The sequence below is a fragment of the Macaca thibetana genome, chromosome X (genome assembly GCF_024542745.1).
Source record: "Macaca thibetana thibetana isolate TM-01 chromosome X, ASM2454274v1, whole genome shotgun sequence".
Classification (NCBI taxonomy): Eukaryota; Metazoa; Chordata; class Mammalia; order Primates; family Cercopithecidae; genus Macaca; species Macaca thibetana.
This window is the reverse complement of record NC_065598.1, coordinates 66743671-66758513: the sequence shown is the minus strand read 5'-3', so window position 1 is coordinate 66758513 and position 14843 is coordinate 66743671. Positions and strand designations below refer to the sequence as shown.

The following is a 14843-nucleotide window of genomic DNA, read 5'->3' as shown; positions in this document are numbered from 1 at the left end:
AAGAAAGCAAGGGGAGGCCGGGCATGGTGGCTCATGCCTGCAATGCCAGCACTTTGGGAGGCCGAGGCAGGCAGATCACCTGAGGTTAGGAGTTCAAGACCAGCCTGGTCAACACGGTGAAACCCCATCTCTACTAAAAATACAAAAATTGGCCAGGCGTGGTGGCACACGCCTGTAAAACCAGCTACTTGGGAGGCTGAGGCAGGAGAATCGCTTGAACCCAGGAGGCAGAGGTTGCAGTGAGCCAACATCACGCCACTGAACTCCAGCCTGGGTAATGGAGTGAGACTCCATCTCAAAAAAAGAAAAGAAAAGAAAGCACGCAAGGGGGGCCAGGTGTGGTGGCTCACACCTGTAATTCCAATACTTTGGGAGGCTAAAGCAGGAGGATTGCTTGAGCCCAGGAATTCAAGACCAGCCTGGGCAACATAGGGAGATCCCAACTCTAGAAAAAACTAAAAATTAGCTGGGAATGGTGGCATGTGCCTGTGGTCCCAGCTACTCAGGAGGCTAAGGAGGGAGGATTGCTTGAGTCCAGGAGGTTGAGGCTGTAGTGAGCTGTGATTGTGCCACTGTACTCCAGCCTGGGCAACAGAGCAAGACACTGTCTCAAAAAAAAAAAAAAAAGGCCGGGCGCGGTGGCTCACGCCTGTAATCCCAGCACTTTGGGAGGCCGAGGCGGGCGGATCACAAGGTCAGGAGATCGAGACCACGGTGAAACCCCGTCTCTACTAAAAATTACAAAAAATTAGCCGGGCGCGGTTGTGGGCGCCTGTAGTCCCAGCTACTCAGGAGGCTGAGGCAGGAGAATGGCGTGAACCCGGGAGGCGGAGCTTGCAGTGAGCCGAGATCGCGCCACTGCACTCCAGCCTGGGCTGGGCGACAGAGCGAGACTCCGTCTCAAAAAAAAAAAAAAAAAAAAAAAAAAAAAAAAAAAAAAAAAAAAAAAAAAAGGCAAGGGAATTGACATCACAAAAGTCAGAAGAATGGATACCTGGAGAGAGAAGGAAGGAGATCATGATCTCGGAGGGGTATGCATGGGTGCTGGAAGTGTTTTGCTTTCAACCTGAGTGGTAGTTACATAGATGTTTACTTTATAATCATTTATTAAACTAGATACATGACATAACTTATGCAATGTTCTGTATGTATCCTACGTTTCACCAAAGAAGTGAAACTAAGAGTTAATCACATGTATTGCTAAGCAGTGTAAGCTTTTTTGAGAAGCCTGAGTCTAAAGGGAAGGAGATAGGACAGTAGTTACAGGAGGATTCAGGATTAAAGGAATTTAGGTACGTATATCCACCAAAATACCTGTACAAGAATATTCAGAGCATTATTCATAACAACTCCAAACTGGAAATTACCCAAATGCCCATCCAAGAGTAGAATGGATAAATTGTGGTACATTCATCAGTGGAATACTATATAGTAATGAAAAATAAACAAATTACAACTACATGCAATACTATGGATGAACCTCACAAGCATAATGTTGAGTTAGGGTTATCAGATTTGGTAAAACAAAAAAAATATAGAACATCCAGTTAAATCTGAATTTCAGATAGATAATGAATCATTTCTAACATAGGTATATTCCATACAAAATGATGTCATTTATCTGAAATTCAAATTTATCTAGGCATCCTGTATTTTCTCCGAAGATCTAACATTGAGTGAAAAAAGTCAGACACGAAGGAGTCCATACTACAAAACTAATCTAGGACTAAAAGTCTGGACAGTGGTTACTCTTTAGGGAAAAGAGTGACTAGAAGAGAGCACAAGTGGCATTTCTGGGATGCTTAGAATACTGTTTCTTCACCTGGGTGCTATTTACATGTATGTATTTCATATTGTGAGCATTCATTGAACTGTATAATGATGACTTGATATCATTATGTATATTACATATGTATGTAATATACATAGATATATGTATATGTAATATATATGTATATGCAATACATATATGCATATGTATATGTCATATATATTTATGTGTAATATGTATATTATACTTCAATTGAATAATCTACCTATTATCCATCTGTAATCTATTTATAATCTATCTGGCAGTGGCCTAAATATGTTTTATATTCAAAATCACAACAAAAAGTAGGGATAAACTTAACAGAAAATGTACAGCACTCACACTGACTGAAGGGAGAGAAATACTTTGAATAGGTAATTTAATCAGGAATATAAATAGCCTATAAATATAAAAGTATGTTCGACTTCACTAATAACTACAGAAATGAAAGTGAGACACCATTTTTCACTTACCAAATTGGTAATAATACTTAGTAGAGAATTTAGGAAAGTGAATAATCTCATCATTCCTTCATGCGAGTTTGGTAGCATCTGTTTTTAAAAGGTACATGAATTTTGGGAAGACAGTAAGTTGAAAATATTCCAAATCGCCTCTATTCCCAAACCTGATTCATTGACTGTTCTTGAGCCAAGTAGGTGCTGGGGCCAGCCAAAAAAGTAGGTTGCAGGATGGGTCTGAGGCCTGAGAGTAAGGGGTGATGTAGAATTTTTCACCTCTGGAACAGACAAAAGCCCTGGGCTAAGAGTTTGGTGTAGCAGAGCCAAAGTGCAAGGATGGAAACATGGTCCATGGTAAAGGCTTGGCCCATACCACTCTGACCTCCTAGGGGGAAAGAATACTGCTTATGTGAGTGTGCCAGGTTCCCCATCTGAAAATGCTAAGAAAACAATGAGATGGGTTGGGTCTTCTCCACCTTGAGACTAAGAAAGCACAAGGAAACAAGAGTACATAGAAGCCTCCTCCTGATGCCTCCTCATGGGTTTGACAAGCTGACTGGCAATATTCCTGCCAGCTCATGGGCAGAAACCACTGTGCTTTTCCCACTCACTGGGCTGCTATGACTTCAGATACTCCAGGATTAGACTTTAGACCCGGAGAGCAGACCAAGGAAAATAACAATACACCTAAAGGGATCCAGAAGCCAAAAAGAACATGCAGAACACTTAGAACAGGACTTTAATGAATAGAGTTGCTGAATGAAACAGACAATTTGCACTTAAAAAGGACTTTAGAACTAAAAGAATTAAATACCATTTACCAACAACAATAGCAATTATCATTCCAAATAATAAAACATTAAAACCATTCTGATTTAAATCAGAAACTAGATTCCCCTGAGGAAAGCAACTTTACTGGTCTAGGGTATATCTGCTGACATTTTTCTCATTGCTAATAAACATAAGAGAATTAAATAAAGGAATAAATATTGGAAGAGATAATTTTCTTCTTACTGACACAATTTGATACCAAGAAAACTCAAGGCTCTAGTTAACAAAACCTATTAGAACAGAGCTATATTATCAAGATGAATTGATCTCACGAATGTAATGTTGAGGGAAAAAAATCAGTTTCAGAAGACACATATACCATGAAACCCCTCACGTTAAGTTTAGAAACATGCAAAATGTCACTACATATCATTAAAGGATATAAGAATAAAGAAATTAATGGAAAGGATAAACACCACATTTAGAATGGTGACTAAATTCACCCCTTAGTTTGATACAGCCTGTCCTAATTCCTTACCACTCGACTGACACTGCTCTGACAAAGATCACCCAAAACCTCAATGGACAAATCTGTTTACCTCTTCTCACTAATCACGCTGAAGCATATGACACAGGTGACAGTACTTTTTGTTTATAAAAACTCCTACCTTGGTTATCTAGATACTATGATCCTCCAGTGTCTCTTCAGCTTCTCTCATTGACTCATTTACACTTGGCCCTTAAATATGAGTGCTCCTTGCTCATATTTAGTATTTATTAATATTATTTAATATTTACTAGTGGATTTCATTGTCTAGTCTTTCTCTGCACAACTTTCCTACCCATGGATTCCAAATATTTATCTCTAGCTCAGATGTTGCTTCTAAGCTCTTGTCCTGACTTTCCTATTTCTTCCTGGATTTTTCTAATATGTACTCCAAATCTGACACGTCCAAAATCTTTCCATCTGCTGTCTGCTTCCTATATAGCTATCTCTTGTTTTCTCACTAGCTTCCCTTCAACTCTTGGCATCTGCCACTTGATATAGGACTCAACTGTGATTCTGTCATAAACTTCTTTGCATCACGAGTGAAATCTGACACTTAGGTACACCTTCTTTCCCCCAGTCCGCAGTAATGCAACATGTAACAATATTCTGCCGGGTCATATCCACCCTCTGAAAATATTCCAGAGGGGTTAGCAACTTTCTTAGTTCTTGATAAGTAGAAAATGATTTCCTCTAACAGTGGAGGACTTGCCTTTGACAATGGCAGTTTGGTAGCCAAAGAAAAGTTAATTCCACTGGTAAAAGCCATATCCCTAAAAGCTTCTTCCACCCATGAAATCTACTTCAAATATTGACAAGCACCTTAGCAAGCTCATAGGGATCTTAGTTCAGCTGAGATTGTATATAAACATCAGTAGAGCCCCTATATTCCTCATTAGCCACACTCAGAGCAAGTAAAAACACAGATGATGGAATTGGTAATTATGAAAAGACTACTATTTACTAAGAATTGCATTAAATGTTTTACAAATATGAGTTCACATAATTCCCACAACTCTATTGGAGAATATATTCAAATCCTATTTTACAAATGAGGAAATTGAAGCTCTGAAGCTAAGATGGGCAACCCAGAATATGTACGTAAAACCCTCTAACACAATTGAGTAAAATTCCTTTAGAGCCCCTAAAAGTCTTTGAAGAGGCTGCCAAGTGGGAAAGCCACCAACTTCCTGTGAATCCATCACTGGTGGATCACAAACCGTGACATCCTCAAGAGACTGAAAGCAGATCAATCAGACCAACATAAGAAAAAATATGCAGGAGAGAACTGATGTAAAAAGTTGGCAGCAACTGCAGGAGTACTACAGACTTGAAGGTAGTGGATTCAGAAAACAGGAGGAAGCCCTGGGACAATGGTCAAGGTATCTGGTTGTGGTACTGGAGCAGGAGTAGGACCACAGACTAGCAGTCAGTGATATGACAGAAATAAGTCCAAACACACACACAAATATAGAGGGTAAAACTACCTGTTAAAAGAGAACATCATCCCTAAGCAGTTTAATAAAAGAAAAAAAAAATTTAAAAAGAGAGAGCATCAGATTGGGTATAAATGAAAGGATAAATTAATTAATAAAGTCAAGCTACATAGTTTCTGTAAGATAGGGATGGAAAACATACCAGGTAAGGGTTAACAAAGAGAAAGTAGGTGAAGAAATACTTATTAGACAAAACAGATATAATCCTCTAAGAAGACATATGTCATGACATTTTATGCAGTTGGCAACATAGCTTCAAAGTATAAAATATATAAACAAAGAAATACAAGGAGAAGTGGACAAATTATTGGTCATACTATGAGAAAATAACATACTAAGTAAATAACAAGAAAGAACATGAGGATCTGAATAATACAAGTAACAAGCTCATCTAATAGGTATATATAAAACTATATACCCAAGAGAAAATATACTCTTTCAAAATATAAGCAGAATATTAATAAAGACCAAATAAGTATAGGCCAAATTTCAAAAAACACAAATCACATACATTTGTTGAACATACTGCGATACATTAGAAATTGACAACAAAAGGAAAGACAGAAGCACCTTCTAAATAACTCTTAGGTTTGAGAGAAAATGCAAGAGTAAATATCTATTTAGAAATGAGCAGTAAGAGTACTATTTCTCAAAATTATAAGATTAGATTGAAGTGGTACTTAGAGAAGATGTATAGCTTTAAATATATCTTTTTAGATAAGAACAATTGAAAACAAATGAGACATAGTTAAATGGTATGTGCAAATACAAGATAAAAAATTGGTCTTGAATGTGATTAAGCCTCTAGATCTAACTACCAATTTATAGGAAATAGAGAATGAAAGTGAAACATGTGAAACTATATAGGCATCCAATTAGCAAAATTCACACTAAGGGAAATTCTACAAGACAACTTGATTTCTTCAATAAACAAATTCCAGGGACCTGAGGGGTAAGGAGAGATAGAGGAGGTACCTATAGATTAAAGGACAGTTAGGCCTTGGCTGTGCAGTGGCTCACGCCTGTAATCCCAACACTTTGGGAGGCTGAGGTGGGTGGATCACCTAAGGTCAGGAGTTCAAGATCAGCCTGGCCAACATGGTGAAACCCCATCTCTACTAAAAATACAAAAATTAGCTGGACGTGGTGGTGTGTGCCTGCAATCCCAGCTACTCGGGAGGCTGAGGCAGGAGAATCACTTGAATCTGGGAGGCGGAGGCTGCAGTTAGCCAAGGTCATGCCACTGCACTCCAGCCTGGGCAACAGAATGACACTCTGTCTTTAAAAAAAAAAAAAAAAAAAAAGACATTTAAAAGACCTATTGAGCAATAACAATGTGTGAACCTTGTTTGGATCCTGATCCAAATTAAAAAAATCTATGAGACAATTAAAAATTTGAACACTGACTAGATATGTAATTTTAAGGCAAGTATTATTGTTAATTTAATTTTTAGGTATATATATATATATATATATATATATATTTTTAGAGACAGGGTCCCACTCTGTGGCCTACGCTGGAGTGCAGTGGCTCAATCACAGCTCACTACAGCCTCAAACCCCTGGGCTCCAGTGATCCTCCTGCCTCAGCTAGGACTACAGGTATATGCCACCACACCTGGCTATTTTATTTTTGATTTTTGTAGAGATAGTGGGGTCTCGCTATGTTGCTCAGGATGGTGTCAAATTCCTGGTCTCAAGCAATCTTCCTGCTTTGGCCTCCCAAAGTGCTGAAATTATAGGCATGAGCCACTGAACCTGACCTAGGTGATTATATTTTAAGAGTTCTTAATTTCTACAGATACAAACTGAAATAAATAAAACAATATATCCGTGATTTGTTTCAAATAATATCAGAGGGAGAAAGTGGGCGTTATATAGACGAAACAAGACTGGTCATAAATTAGTCATTGTTGAAACTGCATGACAGGTATATTAGGGGAGGCATTCATTATACCATCCTGACCTCTTTGGTATATGCTTGAAAAGCTTTTTTAAAAAAGAGAAGAAAAGAAGTAAACTCAGCTTTCAACCTCAAGAAGCAGTAAAAAGAACATAAAACAAAACAAAATAAAACAACTTAGGAAGAACTCAGTAATAGAGTAATAGTAAAAATTGGAAAACGGTAGAGTTAATTTGTCAAATGTGATAGAAAAAATAGAGAAGATACATAAACAATTGAAATGAAAGTAGAGACATACCTACAGATACAGAGATTAAAACTACAAAGTAAATCTATTTGCAATATTATATTATTAAATTTGACAATCAGACAAAATGAATAATCTTCTTTCTTTTTCTTCTTCTTCTTTTTTTTTTTTTTGGACAGGGTCTCACTCTGTCACCCAGGTTGGAGTGCTGTGGTGCGATCTTGGCTCACTGCAGCCTCGGCCTCCTGGGCTCAATTGATCCTTCACCTCAGTCCCCCGAGTAGCCAGGACTACAGATATGTGTCACCTTGCCTGGCTAATTTTTTATTTTTTGCAGAGACAGGGATCTTACTATATTGCTCAGGCTGGTCTCCAACTCCTGGGCTCAAGTGATCCTCCTGCCTAGGCCTCCCAAAGTGCTGAGATTATAGGTGTCAGCCTCCGTGCCTGGCCAAAATGAACAATTTTCTAAGAAAATATAAATGACCAGAATTGGCTCAAGATATAGAAAATCAAATCTCGAAGAAACCTTCAGAGATAATTTCTGTGTTATATCAACTGTACCAGAGCATACAAAAAACGTAAAAAACTGGAACTCTCATACATTGCTGGGGTGTAAAATGATACAAACCATGTTAGAGAACTGTTAGGCACTTTCTCATAAAGTTAAACACAACGCTTGCCCTCTTCTATTCCTAGGTATTTATCCAAGTGAAATGGAAACATATGTTCACAAAAAGACCTGTATACAAATGTTCAGAGTAGCTTTATTCATAATAGCTAAAAATTTGAGATAACCTAAATTCCCAACAATAGGAGAATAGAAAAACAAATAGTGGTATAATCATAGAATTGAATACTACTCAGCAATACAAAGGAAAATCACTAATCAAAGCAAGAACATGAACAAATCTCAAAAAACACTATGTTGAGCAAAAGAATCTAGGCACGCGCACACACACACACACACACACACACACAACCATTCTGAGATCTCATTGTAATGAAGTCTAAGAACATGCAAAATTAATCTATGGTGACAGAAGTCAGAAAGTCGTTGCTGGAAGTGGAATGGGGGAAGAATGGATTGACTGGAAAGGGGCACAAGGGAAGTTTCTGGGAAGATGGAATTGTTTTATATGATATTTTTGGTGGTAGATATATGAATGTATATAACTACCAAAACTCAACAAACTAAGCATTTAAGGTATGTGCATTTTACTGTATATAAATTTTTTGTTTGTTTTTGAGACAGTCTCACTCTGTCACCCAGCCTAGAGTACAGTGGCGTGATCTTGGCTCATTGCAACCTCCGTCTTGTAGGTTCAAGCAAATCTTGTGCCTCAGCCACCAGAGTAGCTGGGACTACAGGCATGTGCCACCATGCTCCGCTAATTTTTGGATTTTTAGTAGACACAGGGTTTTGCCACGCTGGCCAGGCTGGTCTCAAACTCCTGGCCTCAAGTGATCTGCCCTTCTCGACCTCTCCAAGTGTTGGGATTACAGGCATGAGTCACTGTGCCAGGCCAATTGTATATAAATTTTACTTCAAGAAATAATATATTGAAAAAGGTAACTACATGAGGTGATTGATATGCTAATTAGCTTGACTGTGGTAATCATTTCACAAATTATGCATATATCAAAGTATCACATTGTCTAAACATTTACAATTTCTGTTTGTCAATTATACCTCAAGAAGGCTGAAAAAGAAAAAAAAGCTATTGCTCCCTAAGTAGCCAATTTTATACATTAAAAAACAGAAAAAATATGTAAGAAGAAATACACACACAAGGCATGAATGAAAAAGATCAATAAAGTTAAAAAATGAGACTGAGGAAAATATATGCAATATATGTAACTAAGGCTTAATATCCAGAATATATAAACAATTCCTACAAATCAACAAGAAAAATACAACATGAAAGAAGAAAAAATAAGCAAAGGGTATGAACATGCAATTCATAGAAATGGAAAGAGAAATAGCCAATAACATGCAATATTCAAGACAGGCAAAACTAAAAAGGTCAATAATATCTAATATTGTCAGTAGTATAGAAAAACATCATCATTTTTTGTAGGTAGAGTGGATAAAGAGGCAGACATTTTGGTGTGCAATATTTAATAGTATTTACTCAAACGTGTATGCCCTTCAATCTAACAATTCCTCTTCCAGGTACATAACAGAGAATACTCTCACATGTTTATCATGTACAAGGCTATACAGTGAGGCATCAATTTCCAATAGCCAGAAATTGGAAAACTGAAATGTCAACCAAAATAGGAATAAACAAGGTAGACTCTATACTGTGGAATCCTATGTAACAGTTTTTTAAATGAAGTAGACTTATACACATGGGATACAAAAAAGATCTCAGGTCAGGCGCGGTGGCTCACACCTGTAATCCTAGCACTTTGGGAGGCTGAGGCAGGCAGATTGCTTGAGCTCAGGAGTTCGAGACTAGCCTGGGCAACACAGTGAAAGCCCATCTCTACTAAAATACAAAAAATTAGCCAGACATGGCAGCATGTGCCTGTAGTCCCACCTACTCGGGAGGCTGAGGCAGGAGAATTGCTTGAACCCAGGAGGCAGAGGTTGCAGTGAGCCGGGAGGCTGAGGCAGGAGAATTGCTTGAACCCAGGAGGCAGAGGTTGCAGTGAGCCGAGATCATGCCACTGCACTCCAGCCTGGGTGACAGAGTGAGACTCCATCTCTTAAAAAAAAAAAAAAAAAAAAAACTCAAAGTTGTATCACGAAGAGATAAAAGCAAGTTGAAAAACAATATGTGTAGCATGATGACATTTATCTTTAAAAACACAGAAACACCAATAAAAAACATATGTATACATGAAAAAATCTTGAATGATACCCACCAGTCAGATGAAAGTGTTCACCTCTGGATTAGGACTGGGTGGTAAATCAAGGTAGATTTTATCTTCATCTGTATTGTTTGTATTTTTATACGAGAATCTATTCATGTATTACTTGTATAATTGAAAGGAAATAAATAAATTAGGCAATGCCCAAACATTTCAAGGTATATAAAAACTATATTACTATATGTACACATACACATATGCACAGAAAAACATCTGGTGAAGATAAACATCAAACTTAATAATCATGGTTAAACAAAAGCCTAGCCAAGAGCTTAAAAGGTCTGGGAAATGAGGTATCATGGGAGGAAGTGGGGATTAAAAAGTTCAGATATATTTCTAAAGGTCTAGAAAGTTGTCTGAACGTATAGGGCTGTCCACATGCTCAGGAAAGGCCTAAAAAGCCCTAAATTTTGCATCTTTGGCTGACTTTGAGACTCTGTTCAAGCAGTGAAGGCTAAAGCAGAGTTGTAAGTACCTGAGTGTTGAAGGCATGCCCAAACACAGACACAAAGCTCTTGGCAAATGCTGGAAGATTTATAGGTTCAAGGCATTTAAGTAACTGAGACCAGTCATCAAGTAACCACTAAATTAACTGAGAAGACACTTCTGTGATGGCAAACTACAGGGAATCCAGTTTACAGAATCAGTCCAGGAAAGTCACTAAACAAACAAAAACAAGTAAGATTTATCCTAGGAATACAAGGTTGGTTTAACATTCAAAAATCAATTAATGCAGTACACCATATCAATAGACTAAAGAACAAAAATAATGTGATCACATCAATAGATGACAAAAAAGCATTCGACAAATACCCATTCATGATAAAAACACTTAACAAACTAGGTGTACAAGGGAACTTCCTCAACCTGGTAGGGCACCTATGAAGAACGAAGACTGAATGCTTGTCCCTTAAGATCAGGAACAAAACAACATTCATTCTCACCACTTTTATTCACTGTTGTGAATAAAACGCTTCTAGCCAGGACAAGTAGGCAAGAAAAAGAAATAAAGGCATCCAGACTAGAAAGAAAGAAGTAAAAGTATCTCTATTCACAGGTGATATGATCTTGTACATAGAAATCCTAAAGCATCTATTTAAAAAACTATTAGAACTAGTAAGTTCTGCAAGTTTGCAGATACAAGATCTACAAAACTCAATAAACAAATTGAAAATGAAATTAAGGAAACAATTGCATTTACAATAGCATTGGAAAGGATAAAATACTTAGTAATAAATTTAACAAAAGAAGTGTAAAACTTATACTCTGAAAATTAAAAAAAATAATTATCAAAACATATTTAAAAAGAATTAAATAAAAAGAAAGATACTCCAAGCACAGTGGCTCATGCCTATAAACCAGCACTTTGGGAGATAAAGGCAGGAAGATCGCCTGAGGCCAGGCATTCAAGACCAGCCTGGGCAAGAAAGTGAAACCCACATCTACAAAAAAAAAAAAAAAAAAAAATTAAAAATTAACCAAGAGTAGTGGTACATGCCTATAGTCCCAGTTACTTGGGAGGCTGAGATAGGAAGATTGCTTGAGCCTGGGAGGTTGAAGCTGCAGCCATTGCTTTCCAACCTGGGAAACAGAGCGAGATCCTGTCGCTAAAAAAAAGAAAAAGAGGCCGGGCACGGTGGCTCACACCTATAATCCCAGCACTTTGGAAGGCCAAGGCTGGTGGATCACTTGAGGTTAGGAGTTTGAGACCAGCCTGGCCAATATGATGAAGTTCCATCTCTACTAAAAATACAAAAATCAGCCAGGCATAGTGGCATGTGCCTGTAGTCCCAGGTACTTACTTGGGAGGCTAAGGCAGGAGAATAGCTTGATCCTGGGAAGCAGAGGTTGCAGTGAGTCGAAATCATGCCACTGCACTCCACCCTGGGAGACAGAGTGAGACTGTCTCAAAAATAAAATAAAATAAAATAAAATAAAGATAAAAATTAAAAATTTGAAAAAATTTGAAAAAGAAAAAGAAAGACATCTGATGTTCATACATTTGAAAGACTTAATATTGTTAAGATGGCAATACTTCCCAAGTGGATCCACAGATTCAGCGAAATCTCTATAAAAATCCCAGCTGGCTTCTTTGCAGAAATTGACACGTTGAACCTAATATTCATATGGAAATGAAAGGGACCCAGAATAGCCAATACAATCTTGAACAAGAACAAAGTTGGAGGACTCACACTTCCCAATTTCAAAACTTACCACAAAGCTACAGTATGAAGACATAAGGCGTAAGGCATACAGATCAAAGGAATAGAGACCAGTTGCTTCTTGACAAGTATGCCAAGACAATTCAATGGGAGAAAGGATAGTCTTTTCTTTTTTTTTTTTTTTTTTTTTTGAGACGGAGTCTCGCTCTGTCGCCCAGGCTGGAGTGCAGTGGTGCGATCTCGGCTCACTGCAAGCTCCGCCTCCCGGGTTCACGCCATTCTCCTGCCTCAGCCTCCCGAGTAGCTGGGACTACAGGCGCCCACAACCGCGCCCGGCTAATTTTTTGTATTTTTAGTAGAGACGGGGTTTCACCGTGGTCTCGATCTCCTGACCTTGTGATCCGCCCGCCTCGGCCTCCCAAAGTGCTGGGATTACAGGCGTGAGCCACCGCGCCCGGCTGATAGTCTTCAACAAACGATGCTGGGATAACTGTATATACAGATGCAAAAGATTGAAACTGGACCACTCTTCACATCATATGCAAAAATTAACTCAAAATGGGTCAAAGCCTAAATGTGATATGAAAGGGCATTCTTCCAAAAGATATATAAATTGCCCATGACCACATGAAACAATGTTCAACATCATTAGCCATTGGTGAAATATAAATAAAAACCACAATGAGATACCACTTTGTACCCACTAGGATAGCTATAATTAAAAAGGCATAATAACAAGCAAATCTGATGGCCCAGGATTTTGAAAAATAAATAAGTAACAAGTGAAAATGTGGAGATACTGGAACCCTTATATATTGCTGGTGAGAACATAAAATGATGTTGTTGTTTTGAAAAACAGTGTGATGGCAGTTCTTCAAAAGGTTAAACATGGAGTGACCATATGACCCAGTAATTCCACTCATAGGTATACACTCAAGAGAAATGAAAACAGGTCTACAGAAAAACTTATACACAAATGTTCATTGCAGCATTATTCATAATAACCCAAAATGAAAACAACCCAAATGTCTATCAAGGGATGAATGGATAAATAAAAACATGGTATTTCCATACAATGGAAGATTGTTTGGCAATAAAACAGAATTAAGTACTGATACATGCTACAATATGGATGAACTGTGACATTACGCTATGTGAAAGAAGCCAGTCACAAAAGACCATATATTGTATAATTCCATTTATATGAAATGCCCAGAATAGGCAAATCAGCAGAGACAGAGGATTGGTTATTGCCTAGGATGAGAGGTGAGGAACATATACTGGGGGGAAATAAGGAGTGAATGCTAATGGGTATGGATTTCTTTTTGAGGTGATGAAAATATTCTACAATTTATTGTGGTGATGGTTATACAACTCCTTGTGAATATACTAAAAATCAGTGAATTGTATACTTTAAAAGGGTGAGTGCTATGGTACGTTAGTTATATATCTTCTATTTTTAAAAAAAAATTAGACAGAGTTACCATATGACCTAGCAATTCCATTCCTAGGTATATACCCAAGAGAAATGAAAACATTTGTCCACATGAAAATTTACACACACAAGTTCATAACAGAGAAAACTGGATATGACTGATGAATGAACAACCATAATGTGGCATATCCATACAATGGAATATTGTTCAGTAATAAAAAGAAATGAGGCCGGGTATGGTGGCTCACGCCTGTAATCCCAGCACTTTGGGAGGCTGAGGCGGGTGGATCACTTGAGGTCTGGAGTTCAAGACCAGCCTGGCCAACATGGTGAATGAAACCCCATCTCTGCTAAAAAATACAAAAATTAGCCAGGCATAGTGGCACATGCTTGTAACCCCAGCTATGGGAGGCTGAGGCAGTAGAATTGCTTGAACCTGGAAGATGGAGGTTGCGGTGAGCCAAGATCGTGCCACTGCACTCCAGCCTGGGCAACAGAGTGAGACTCTCTCTCTCTCTCCAAAAAAAAAAGGTATGAAGTACTGATATATGATGCAACATGGATGAACCTTGAAAATCTTAGGTTAAGCCAGTCACAAAAGACAATATATTGTATGATTACATTTATATGAAATGTAGGTTAAGTGGTTGCCTAGGGCCAGGGAAGGGGGTAGGAATGGGGAGTGATTGCTAATGAATATGGGGCTTCTCCTTGGGATGATAAAATGTTCTAAAATTAGACTATGATGATGATTGTACAACTGTGAATATACTAAAATCCACTGATACGTATAGTTTAAATGGGTAATGTTATAGTATGTAAATTATATCTCAATAAAGCTGTTAAATAAAACAACTTGGAACTGAACACCTAAAAGAAGATAAAGAAAGCATAACAGCCTTTAAAAATAGTCTTAGCAAAGCTAAATCTCAAGTGCAAACATAGAACAAAAAGGGTACTTTGAATGACACTCAGAACAAAAAGCTGAATAAGGAAGAAACAGGTCTGCACTCAGTGGCAGCAGTATAATAATGATAAATGATAGAAGTAAAATTCCTCGATTACTATTTTTCCTTCTGCCTTCTCAGTTCCCAAGAGAGAAATGAAGCTCAATATGAGTAAAGAGGTAGTAAG

General features: G+C 37.9%; 1 protein-coding gene across 1 annotated transcript in view; it reads right to left on the bottom strand.

Moving 5' to 3' along the window:
* The window catches only part of KIF4A (kinesin family member 4A), a 132110-nt gene that overhangs the window by 102726 nt on the left and 14541 nt on the right, over window positions 1–14843 (bottom strand). The gene's annotated exons all lie outside the window — the stretch shown is intronic.